At 38.8% G+C, this 13,483-nt stretch overlaps 1 long non-coding RNA gene across 1 annotated transcript; it reads left to right on the forward strand.

The window, feature by feature from the left end:
• Positions 1-1,683: 1,683 nt before the first annotated feature.
• On the forward strand, positions 1,684-8,647 carry LOC113310962. The gene is made up of 2 exons (XR_003341477.1): positions 1,684-1,939; positions 8,374-8,647. It is a non-coding gene; the product is annotated as an uncharacterized LOC113310962 (long non-coding RNA).
• Positions 8,648-13,483: the final 4,836 nt, after the last annotated feature.

A 13,483-nucleotide genomic window follows, 5' to 3' on the forward strand; every position in this document is an offset into this window, starting at 1 on the left:
AAAAAAAAACATTCATTGCATCATATTTTTGTTTGTTTAGTACGTTTTTGGTTTTGTATTTATTCAATAAAGCCAATGGAAGAAGAAATATCCGTAATGAAGTTTCAAGCAACAAGGAATTAGAGGAAAGAATCACATTGTCAAGATTCTACGAAGTTCAAGATTTCATCATCAAGAGTTGAAGACCGAAAACGAAGATGAAGACACCGATTGAAGACCGAAGACGTTTTTATGGATGATGTGAGAGTGGTGCTAGCTGCACGTCGAACGGATAACGAGGTAAGTAAGCATATTCCCACCTTCGTTAAGTGGTTGATTTCATTTCTTAGAGATCGTCAGTAAAAGGGTTTTCAAAATGAATAAAAGATGTGGGTTTTCAAAACAATTCGGAGGGTTTTTTCCTTCCTACTATTCAACGTGTCGCAGGATTCTCTTTTCATTCCTACCTCGACACATGTGTGACCCATAAAGAGCTATTCATTATTGAGAGCAACTTCATAAAACCCTTTCTTGTGAGGCAGAGTCAAGACTTTCGATCACTCCGAACCCGAATTTCTTTCGAGAAGGGATGGTTATTTCTCTCTCAACTTTTGAGGATGAGATTGTGTTCATTTATGTGTCTAACTTCTTATGACTAGTATGCAGAATCTTTATGTCTTCTTAGCGAGTTGGATGTTATCTTTACGGAGAACTAGTAAGTTGGAAAAGCAGGTTTTGTGGGTATATCTCTAGTAAACCCTCATGAGAGTTGTATGTATCTTTTAGAATAAGTTTTGTTTGATTTGCTCGAGGACTAGCAAAGTCTAAGTGTGGGGGAATTTGATAGGTGTCGTAAACACCTTCATTTTTATCTATTGTTTATGCTTTCTTTGTTATTATTCGTGTGAATTATGTATCTTATGTTTGCTTTTGAGTTTTATAGGTGTTTTGGAGTCATTGGACCAAAAGGAAGTAAAACTAGCTCAAATTCATGATTTCTTCTCAATCATCTTGAAGAGAACAAAAAGACGAAACTAGCAACGAAATAATTAGTTCATTCCGGCTTCATATGAGAAAGTTATTTGCAAAGCCATTGAATAATCCTTCCAGTTCCAGGGAACTGATAATACATGAATTAAGCAGGAAAATAAACTGTCTGTCCTCCAAAACCGACAGTTGAATGGAATAATGGCTGGCCCTTATCCAATCTATCGGGGTTCCTTGATAACCTTATCTTCTTTTACATCCAAAATTAGGACTTCATAAGAAATTCAGACACATTTTAAAAGGGGATCTGAGAAGAGTTTTGCTGCCGATTGAAGCTTTGGTGAAACGAAATTTGCTGGGAAGAATATTTAATGAGAAGAAGGAACAGATGATGTAGCTACATCATCTGAGGTGAGGAGTGATGGCGATTGAAGAATTCAGAGTTCGAACTGGGCAAAGTTTCAAGCCGATATCGAGGTTCAGACCTGGAAGTAATTGAGATGGGAAATTAGTGAAGATGTTGATGTATCTGCGTTGAATTGAGCAGGAAATAATGGGTTGACCCTAAATTCGTATTTTGATATGGCATAGACAGAAATTCAAATTAAGAAATCAGCCAAGAGGGTTATATGCTGGTGGTGTTGTTCTTGAAGAATTGAGGGATCGATCTGAACAAGGAAGTTGGGTTGTGCTTGTAATCATGACCGAACTGAAGGAATTAGAAGATGGGTTGGAGTTCAATTGGTGACTAATCAAGAATGAAGCTGAAATTGTGTTCTTGTTGTTGCAGTTACCAAATATTGGCTAGAGTATTGCAGGTCAAGAGCTGGACATGGCCTGGAAATGGTTCAGCTGAACTGGTGCTGGTAATTATCTTTGAGCAGGGATGTAGAATGGCCTGAGTTACTGCTAAGAAGATACAAGCAGGAAAGATGAACTGAAGATAAATTTGCAGGCAGTGGTGGTGTTGCAGGTGATAATGCAAGCGCAATTGCAGTTAGGATCCAGAAGAGCAGTACAAGGAGATGGTGTGCTGATATTGCAGTGCTGAGTTCTATTGAGTTTAAAGCAGAGAATGGCAGCAGTTGGTGGTATGAGTACAAGCTGCAGAGAAGGTTGATGCTGCCGCATACTTGGAAATGAGCTGTTACTGATAGGATGAATCTAAGTAAAGAATGGAAAGTGCTGGAATGGATTATGAAGCTGCAGAAGGCCGAGATTGAAATCGATGGTGTTGCTGGTGAGCTGAAGTTGAACCTGCAGTGAAGTATAATGGAGATTCTTAGATGTATGTTAGGACATGATTTTGCAGAGAAAGAGCTGCTACTGGTAGGAATTTCGAAACTGGCGGTGTTGTTGTTTTCGAAACTGCAGGTAATGGATTGTGCGAGAGTGCAGCAAGGAATGGAATGATGGGAGTTGAGCTGCAATTTACTAGCTGGTGACGGGAAGTGAAGGGTTGCATCTGAACTGAAGCGCATGGAGTGATATTGGTGTGAGATGAATTAACAGTGGGTTTGCTTGAGAGTTTGAGCTTGAACTAGTAAGGAATTTTCAAGACTACGTTTTAACATCAAAACTTCCAACTTGGTTTTGGCACAAGTTCGAGCCAACTTGTAGAATTATTTTTCATAATCAATCATACAAGATGAAAGATTCATATTCGTATAGGAAGCAGATCCGTTGCCATTGAAATTTTGATGACCGAAAGAGTCACTAGCCAATTTTTCGGCATACCTTTCTGAAACTTTTGAAGAAAGCTTTGCATACAAATCTGATTTTTCCATGATTTCTGGTTTTAGACAGAAGACCGAAATACTCATATAATACCAAACCTTATATAAATCAATAGTTACTAAAAACTTGTTCATTGATTATGGAAAACAAATATTCTCTCTTAATAGAAAAATCGAAAATTTTAATATTAAGGACTTTTAGGAAAGTGCGATCCTGTGAATATTTTCATAAATTTCCCAAGTTTTTCGAACTGTTCCAGAAATACACTGAACTCATCAAACTTAGTTTGAGCACTCTATGAGTCAGTGCATTTCTTCCGGATACTAAGTATCTGAATGAGACAGATAAAGCTTTCCATGGTTGTCAGTAAAATGCTTCTTGCATGATTTATTAAGAGCCCTAACCTCTTTTGACGATAAACCAAATCTATCATAGAAATTATTATCATCAAGATATTTAGGAATTACCTTTAATCCGTAGACTTGATCAACCTCTTTCTTTAGCAGTTTCATGACCTTCTTTGGTATCCACTTCCTGGAGTTTGTAGCTTTCTGATCCTCCTTCCTTTTGTGATGAATTGTTAGAGAATTCTTTCGAGAATCCTTTGATATGAGATGATCATGTTTGTGTGTGGCTTCTTTAGATAAAGTTCTCGTATTAATCCTTGGGTTGAGGTTCGAACATGGTAAACGTCGACAGTCCTTAATTACATGACCTTTTGTTTCCACAATAAAAGCATCTTCTATCATGAAGTGTAAGATGATGTGAAGATCTCATATGAGAGTAGTTCTTCTCTTTATTTCCTGGGGATGCTATGTCCTTTTTACAGACATGAACCTTCTTTTGAACACCCTTAAGGTTGGCATTCTTCTTTCCTCCTGGAGGATGGTACAATCCAGATTTCTTGGATTTTGGAAGGATGTATCCAACTGACTCTCAGACACTAATGAACTCATATCATCCTTTATCCTGTTGACATGTTCGGTGACAGTCTTTATCTCAGTGTCATATGAGACTTTTAAGGCATTGTATTCATTTATTGTTGTTTTTCTTAAGAGCTCAGTTTTATTTTCTTGATTAATACTTTTTTTAAGCTTGGTTTCTAAGATATTGATCTTTGAGGAGGAACTAACCTTGCAGGATTCTAAGTCATTTTTACATGATGATAAATCACGTTTGATCTGATCATTTTCAGCTTTCATGTGACCTAAGTCTTTAAGAAGTTTTCCCTCTCTCTTTAATGCAAGCGTGAGCTTAGTTGCACAGTTCTTTCTTTAGTTCATCAAGTTGAGATGTTTTTATGTTCACATAATCAACATCTTCTTCATCATCAAGTGATTCAGAATCAGACTCATCAAGTGTGAGTACAAGACTTAACTTCACCTCTTCTTGAGAGCATACAAACATGTTTTCAGAAGAGCATGAGGAGCTTATAGAAGACGTCCCTTCCAAGCATTTTTGGAAGTTAAATCCAGGGCGATTTTTCTTCAAACCTTGTGACATGTTAACTGAATCGGATATTAGATTAAATTCTTATAGGTTGGATCGCACCAAACACAGATTGTTAGATCTTTTCGTGTTTGCCCGGTCTTATACCAATTGAAAAGGTGAGGGTACCCAAATATACCTCAAGCTAAAACTTTTCCTACCTATAAGTCTTTTATCCGAAAGTGATTTTCTATGGACTGAATCGATACAATACAACTAATCGGTTCACACTTCGTGTGATCGTCTACGGATACGAGATCGAGACAATACAACAACGAAGTATGTTTACTTGATACAAAGGTTCAGACTTAACCAAACACAATAGGATTGCTTATAAAGTAAATAGAAATTAACGTTTGTGCGATTTACTTTAATTATAATAAAACAATTATAATGCGAAAATATAAAGTAAATGACACAGCAAGATTTTGTTAACGAGGAAACTGCAAATGCAGAAAAACCCCGGGACCTTGTCCAGAATTGAATACCCTCAGGATTAAGCTGCTACATAAAATTAAACCTAACTTCGTATAGTTGAGACCAAGCAACTAAACCTATAGTTCACCTAGTTCCGTCTGTATTCTCACACCTCCAACTTATAAATAAGTCACGTACTTGGAACAATTCCTTTGGTTCGTATTCCAAATAGTAAAGGGACAACAAATATGTTTGGTATCAACTCTATTCAACCAAGTGATATGAGTTGGACAAAAGCTCTTCCGTTTATCTAAACATAAACTCCTTCGTCAGGTCCTTAGATCTATCTTATGTTCAATTACCGAAGTAATCGTTTAAGATTAATCCAACAACACTCTTAATCCAAAGAATTGTGTTGATGCCGATCTAATCAATTAATCAATCCAATCTACCATAAGGATAAACCAATTATTAATTGGATCCTCTTTTACCAAAACAAGTATTGTGCACACCAAAGATTATAAACCCAAGTCAAATCTTCAATATATTCTTTGTCTTCAAATCTTCTTAAATCTTCAATAAAAACCTGCACACAATCACTTGAATCTCTTGTGATCAATCACGCACAGAACGGAGTCTGTTAACAATGGATTATCACAAGATCGTCTTTAGAACTCACAACAGTCTAAAGATCCCTGTCGAAACTCTGAACTAGTTTGAGTGAATCTTATTGATCGTTGTCGTAGGCGTCAAAAATAATTACACTTTCTTACTACTCAAAATATATTGTGAAGCAATGGCAAGAAAGGATCGTTCCCACAGAGAGGTCTAGGTTGTCAATATGTTATGGTTTCTTATAAGTAACAAGGGGGATTTTCTGACTTTATATAACTAAAATAAAAGCAAAGCAATAAAATAAACACGCAAGTCAAGGATGTGAAATATTGGGTAAAGGTTTCATCTTCATTAGCAAACAAGTTTTGAATGTATGATTAAAATTCGAATTTAAACTCATTATCATCAAAAGCCTTAGAATATCTTATTGCAAGAATACTCCGTCAATTTCCTAAGTTCATCAACAAACACATTAGAGCTGCGAGTGTGAATTCTACCTAAAGAATAACCTAACGCCTTGCACTAATTAAGTTCAATTCCTAGGAGCATTAAGTTTAAGAAATAGGCTTATCAATGTAATTGTCATACAATGCGCATGAGAATTCATACAATGGTCAATTTCTGCATATGATTAAAAGAGTGTATGACTACAAACCGTAATCATATCATGCTACTCATATTCAAGGTTATCGCTCGATGATGAACCCTAAATTATCTATAGATATGGATGTAAGTTCAATCAATTCCAGACTTAACTAAACAAACATTCAATCATATTGCAATACATCAATCATGCAATTATTATACAGAGTAGAAATCAAACGGTAATATTGAGAGAAAACTAACTCATAAAAATCATAACTTGGTTGCAAAATCCAACTACATCTTCAACCAATAACAAAATCAATTACTTGTGTTTTTGGAAATCATCATAGAAAGCAAAGAAGAACTATCATGCGAAACCCTAGAAAACAAGTAGAAGTCTCCCTAATGGAGATATCTAGGTTTAGAGAAAGATTTTTCTATTTATATGTTTCTTCAATTCCCAAAAGGATACTCTTTCCAAAGTAGGTCAAGTCTTCTCAAAACCCGTCTCCACGTGGTCCACCGAGCCCATGAGTTAAAACATCTCCTCTGGAAATTCTGGATGCAAAACTGGGTCGTTGGATTGCTGAAGTCATCACCGGATTATTGACGTCATCCCAAGTTCCCGGTCGCCGTTGCCGGAATCCGACACCGGAAAATGTCTCTGGCCACCTGAATGATCAGAAACTATCACCAGGAAATTCTACACTTTCAGTGCTCAACTCTACTTCTCTGCAGTCCACACATTCACAAAAGAACCACTTAAGCCAATTCCTTATGCTTGCGAAAACGTTCCCAAAAGCGTGACTCAAAGCCCATATATCCCTCCGTCGACTCTTGCATCCGACTCGAACCCCCTTCATGATTCAGTGAAATTTTGCAATTCCCACTTTCCATTCCGAAATCCAGCAACCGGAACTAATACCACCAGTGCACCAATTCAACTCACTTTTCGCACTGTTTTTGCAGCCTTGTTAAGGCACTGTCACTTCCCTGCAAATTCCTAACATGCATCTAAGCTCATTTTGTAGATTGAATCACCACCAGTTCCATGCATTAGCACACTTCAATAGCACCAACCAGACTCTCCCATATCACAACTACCACTGTAACTGCATCTAAGCTGCAGCAAACACCATCTCAGCCTTGCAATCTCTCACTCCATTCTTTCTTTAACTTCTGTAGCAGCTGCAACTCCACTTCCAGCCGCATCAGCCCAAGGCTCAAGTACCAACCACAATTTCTTGATGCCATCTCACATCATAAGCACATCTCAGATTTATTTCAATACCCACACAAGCCTAGACCAACACAGATTCAAGCCTTCATTGCAGTGCCATTATATCAATCCTAATTCGAGCCTACAAACCCATGAATTTCAACCATTTATTTATCTCCACAAAACATCAAGCCTCAAGCAGTCACTGTTCCATTAATCTTCTCAGCTTCATTACTGGCTGCACATTTTCCTTAACATTCATCTACTTCAGGTTACCATTCATTCCTGCAGCTTACTTATTTCAGTCTCAAGCCAATGCCATTATCTTTTTTATCCTGCATTCAAACCAACACAAGGCTTCAACTGGTTCACTTTATTGCAGCTGCAGCTTCTTGCCATTTTCCATTTCCATCTCAATTACAGTTCGAACCCATAACTGTGTGCCATTACAGCACCATAAAGACCAGCAATTTTCCCATATCAATTCACATGTCCTAACATTCATCTATGCTCCACTCTGCTGCAGTTTCATTACCACCACTAGCTACCCCATCTTGCTGCCAATGCTTGGATTAGCACAAACCCACTTCTTCAAAACCTTCAATTTCCTTGTTCTTCTTGTTTGTGAAATCAGCTTCTCATCCAACCCCTAATCTTCTTCATACCTCAAACTACCACCACTAGTTCTGTCACACCAACATCATCTATGTAGCTCAGTTTACTGAAACCTGCAACATCATTCCTCCAGCCACAACACTGACAGTTCCAATCACCAGCAGTTTGCACCTGAATCCTTCTTCTTCTTAGTCTTGATTTCTTCTCAATTACAGCTCTAGGAGCTGCCTTCTTCAACTGCTTCTTACTTCTATGGCTTACTTCTTTCGAATCTGAGTTGATGTATCTGCGTTGAATTGAGCAGGAAATAGTGGGTTGACCCTAAATTCGTATTTTGATATGGCATAGACAGAAATTCAAATTAAGAAATCAGCCAAGAGGGTTATCTGCTGGTGGTGTTGTTCTTGAAGAATTGAGGGATCGATCTGAACAAGGAAGTTGGGTTGTGCTTGTAATTATGGCCGAACCGAAGGAATTAGAAGATGGGTTGGAGTTCAATTGGTGACTAATTCAAGAATGAAGATGAAATGGTGTTCTTGTTGTTGCAGTTACCAAGTGTTGGCTAGAGTATTGCAGGTCAAGAGCTGGACATGGCCTGGAAATGGTTCAGCTGAACTGGTGCTGGTAATTATTTTTGAGCAGGGATGTAGAATGGCCTGAGTTACTGCTAAGAAGATACAAGCAGGAAAGATGAACTGAAGATAAATTTGCAGGCAGTGGTGGTGTTGCAGGTGATAATGCAAGTGCAATTGCACTTGGATTTGAGTCTGGTAGTGGCTGTAACCAGATTGAGAGAAGATGGTGTTGAAATGATTCATAAGACCCAGTCGTTGTTGGTCGATGTTCAAGGAATAGTTGGTGATATCTGAAGCTGTTATTGAGATGGATTTATGATACTCATGTAATTCAAGAATGGGGTTGAGCTGAAGAGAGAAATTGAAGTCTGTGGTGAGATAATTAATGGGTATGACTCAAATTTGGGTTTCATTCATATTATAAAGGGAAGGAGGAGATGCTAGTGTATCCGTTGCTATGAATCTGGTGATGTTTCAATGGGTCTGCAGTAAATTGGGTTTGTAATTATGCTGCTGATGGTCGAAATGGTAATGCAGTCAAATGGGATTTGTGAACTGGTGGTTGTTGCAAGTTATGTGCAGTTGGGGTTATGCCAGAGAAGAGATGAATGAACAGGTTATGCTCATGGTAGTTTCTGTAATTGCAGCGGCAGTTGTAATTGCTGAGAGTGAAGTTGGCTCTGAGATGTTTGAATAGTTGCACATGAAGCCACAAAGATAGTGGTGGTTTCACTAGAGCTAATGGATGCAGTATTGACTTGATTCTGGTGTTGCTACTGAGAGATTGTGATGATTGCCATGAAGGTTTGATCTGAAGTGTTAGATGTATGTCTAGGACAGGTTTGAGCTCAATGTGGAGTTGTTGGTGGTGCAGAACAAGGGAACTGAGAAGATGGCATGGATTTGGCATGAAGTTATAGCTGCAGGTGGATATGCAAGTGCTGAGATGAAGTGGTAGCATGGGTTTGAACTGACAGAGCTAAGAAAGAAGCTGAGATGGTGTTGTTGCATCTGAGCACAAAGAGATGGAGTTTTTGGTGTTGTGTGCTGACTGAATTGATGCCGCAGCTGCTATTGAAATTACAGGTGACGATTCGAGATTTCAGTTTAGGGTTTGTGTTTGATCTGAAATTGAAGATGAAAGAATGGGTTTGTGTTGGATTTGAAGAATACACAAAACAAAAGAAGATTGAACTGTTGGTGTTGTAATGAGATTGAGGCAGTGATGCTGTGGGGTAAGCTGCAATGAAGGGGAATCAATTGGTTGAACCGGTGAGCTGCTGCTGCCATTGAGATGTTGTTGCAGGGTTAAATTGAGATGTAGAAGAAGGATTACAAGCTTTGTTTGAGAAGCTACAGATTGTGTTGGCTTGGAGGAGAAATGGAGATAGGGAGCAGAGAGTGACAAGGAATGGTTGAAGTTGTACACAGATGGTGCAGTTTGCTAGGTTAGTGGCTGAGTTTGAAGAGCTGTAACTGGTGTTGGCTTGGGTCTGTGATGCACAATGGTTGTTATGGTGATTGACAGAGATGGTGGAGGAATTGACTTGTGCAGTTAAAGCTGAGATTGTGCTGGTCTGTGTTGAAGGGATTCGCGAGTAAAATCATTGCAGGTGAAGCCTGTAAGCAGATAAGTTGGTTGTGCTGGTGAGATAGATTAATGGTTATGTTGCAGCTGAGTTATGATGGTGAGAATGAGTTGCAGTTCAAGAAGAGCAGAATGAGCTACAGCGGATGTGTTGATCTTGTTTATATGAGAATGAGGTTGTGGAACTGAAGCTTAAGTGGATGGATGAGCTGATATTGCAAGGATTGGGTGTTGCTGTTGGTTCGAGGGCCGAGGAAATGCATTTGTTGTGCTATTGAATCTAAGAAGAACGGAATGTGTGACCTGAATTGAATTGAAAGAACTGCAGGGAGGTGATTGAAGCAATAGCAGGTGTTGCAGCCAATGAGTGACTGCTGGCCATAAAGATGCAGGTGTCATAGCTGAGTGTATGAGCAGATGGGAGTGTGCAGAATGGATGTGGTGACAGGTCGTGATGTTGCAGCTGCGAAATGAGAAGATAAAACGGCCATAGGATGGACAATTGCCGATATAAAGGGTATAAGCCCTGCCGTGTGTATGCACAAGATCCGTTTGGAGGACGATGCAAAGCCTACAAGGGAAGCGCAACGTCGTTTGAACCCTCCCATGATGGAAGTTGTGAAAAAGGAGATACTAAAGCTTTTGGACGTGGGTGTTATCTACCCCATATCCGATAGCAAGTGGGTGAGCCCGGTACAAGTAGTACCGAAGAAATCAGGTGTGACGGTGGTGGAGAATGATAAAAACGAACTTGTCACAACTCGTGTGCAAACCGGTTGAAGGGTTTGTATTGATTACAGGAAATTGAATGCCACCACTAGGAAGGATCATTTTCCATTGCCTTTTATTGATCAAATGCTTGAACGTTTAGCTGGATATTCGTATTATTGCTTCCTTGATGGTTATTCAGGTTACAATCAGATTATGATAGCGCCGGAGGATCAAGAGAAAACCACTTTCACTTGTCCTTTCGGTACTTTTGCTTATAGAAGGATGCCTTTTGGCTTATGCAATGCTCCAGCTACCTTTCAAAGGTATATGGTAATTATCTTCTCAGAATATGTTGAAAACATAATTGAAGTGTTTATGGATGACTTTAATGTCTTTGGTGATTCATTTTACCTTTGCTTGCACAACTTGTCATTAATCCTTCAAAGATATGTTGAAACAAATCTTGTGCTAAATTGGGAGAAGTGCCGTTTCATGGTAACTCATGGCATAGTTTTAGGCCATATAATATCTTCTAAAGGCTTGGAAGTCGATAAATCTAAAATAGACCTTATTCGTGCTTTAACCCCTCCCACTACGGTGAGGGAGATACGCTCTTTTCTTGGTCATGAAGGTTTTTATCGTAGATTTATCAAGGATTTTTCCAAGATAGCATCACCACTTTGCAACTTATTGTAAAAAGATGTGGTTTTTAACTTTGATGAAAAGTGTATGGCGGCATTCAATCGTTTGAAAGAACTTTTGATTTCAGCCCTTATCATTAAACCACCGGATTGGAGCAAGCCTTTTGAGCTCATGTGTGATGCAAGTGACTATGCGGTTGGTGCGGTGCTTGGGCAACGTGTGGGGAAGATACCTCATGCTATTTGTTATGCTTCTAGAACGTTAAATGAGGCCCAACAAAACTACACAACCACTGAAAAAGAGTTATTAGCTATTGTTTTTGCTTTGGAAAAGTTTCTCTCTTATCTAATTGGTACAAAAGTTGTTGTCTTTTCTGATCATGCAGCGCTTAGGTACTTGCTTATGAAAAAAGAGGCGAAACCGAGGCTCATACGATGGATTCTACTTTTGCAAGAGTTTGATATTGAAATCAAGGACAATAAAGGAATTGAGAACACCGTTGCGGATCATTTGAGCCGTCTTGCTGTGGACAAGGAAGCTATCCCATTGCGTGAAAGTTTCCCGGATGAGCAACTATTCTCAATTGCCTTTGGAGAGCCATGGTATGCTGACATTGTGAACTACTTATTGTCTAAACAAATCCCAAAGAACTTGTGTCGTGCTGAGAGGGACAAACTTAAGAGGTTAGGGAACCAATATATATGGGATGATCCATACTTATGGAAACAAGGTAGTGACCAAGTATTACGAAGGTGCGTTCCCGAATCCGAGTTTAATTCTATCTTGTCTTTTTGTCACTCCTATGCTTGTGGAGGACATTTTGGGAGTAAGAGAACCGCTCACAAGGTACTTGAAAGTGGTTTCTATTGGCCAACCTTGTTTAAAGATGCATATATATTTTGTACAACTTGTGATAGGTGCCAAAGAACAGGCAATCTAGGTGTCCGAAATCAAATGCCACAATCTTTTATTCAATTTATTGAAGTTTTCGATGTGTTGGGTATTGATTTTATGGGTCCTTTTGTCAACTCTCATGGGAACTTTTATATCTTACTTGTTGTGGATTATATCTCCAAATGGGTGGAAGCAAAGGCCACCCCGACTAATGATTCTAAAGTGGTTTCAGATTTTGTGCAAGCTAATATCTTTGCAAGGTTTGGAATTCCAAGAGCCATAATTAGCGATGGGGGTTCTCACTTCAAAAACAGGATCTTGCAAAGCTTGTTGAAGAAGTACAATGTGTCGTACAAGATTGCAACACCTTATCATCCCCAAACAAATGGACAAGACGAGGTTTCCAACCGGGAGGTGAAATCCATTCTAGAGAAGACGGTGAACCCAACAAGGAAAGATTGGAGCATGCGACTTAATGATGCTTTGTGGGCTTATAGAACCGCATACAAGACACCTATCGGGAGGTCTCCCTTTAGGCTTGTGTATGGTAAACCTTGTCATTTACCCGTTGAAATTGAGCATAAGGAGTTTTGGGATATTAAGAAATGCAATATGGAGATGGATGGGGATGTAAAGCAAAGGAAGTTACAACTCCAAGAGCTAGAGGAGCTTCGCAATGATGCATTTGAAAGCTCACGCATTTATAAGGAGAAAACGAAAGCATTTCATGATAACATGATTTCTAGGAAACAATTTTGCATTGGGAAGAAAGTGCTTTTGTTTAATTCTCGCTTGCATTTATTTCCGGGTAAATTAAGGTCACGTTGGATTGGACCTTTTATTGTTACTAATGTGTTTTCTCATGGTGCAGCGGAAATTCGTAGCATAGCTACAGGAAAAGAACTTAAAGTTAATGGGCACCGGTTGAAACCATATTATGAGAAGTTCACTTCCGAAGTGGTGGAAGGAGTTAACTTTGTGGATGCACTCCCTCTGGAGGAGGCATAGAAAGCAAGGAGATAGTCGGGTTGACGACTTTAAACCAAGCGCTAAATGGGAGGCAACCCATAGGATGAGTATCTCTTGTCTTGTATTTATTTCTTGTTTTCGTTTTTAGCTTTTCTTTTCTTGCATTTACTTTTTCTGTTTTTTTGTCATCATTATGTTAGAATTTCCCACCTTGACTTTCTTTGGATGATTCAATTTACATTGAGGACAATGTAAATTATAAGTGTGGGGGAGTGGTTAAGCATTTGCATTGTAAAATTTTTGATTTTTTTCAACTATTTTGTGAAATAGTGAATAAGAAAACTCCAACTTGTGGTTAGTTTAGAGTCACATAGTATACATGTCGCTAAGATTACATCGAGATTCTCATAAGAGTGACTGAACTTAGAGATGACAGAGAACATGATCGGGTTTCTTACTTGT

Source organism: Papaver somniferum, chromosome 9, assembly GCF_003573695.1.
Source record: "Papaver somniferum cultivar HN1 chromosome 9, ASM357369v1, whole genome shotgun sequence".
NCBI classification, from domain to species: domain Eukaryota; kingdom Viridiplantae; phylum Streptophyta; class Magnoliopsida; order Ranunculales; family Papaveraceae; genus Papaver; species Papaver somniferum.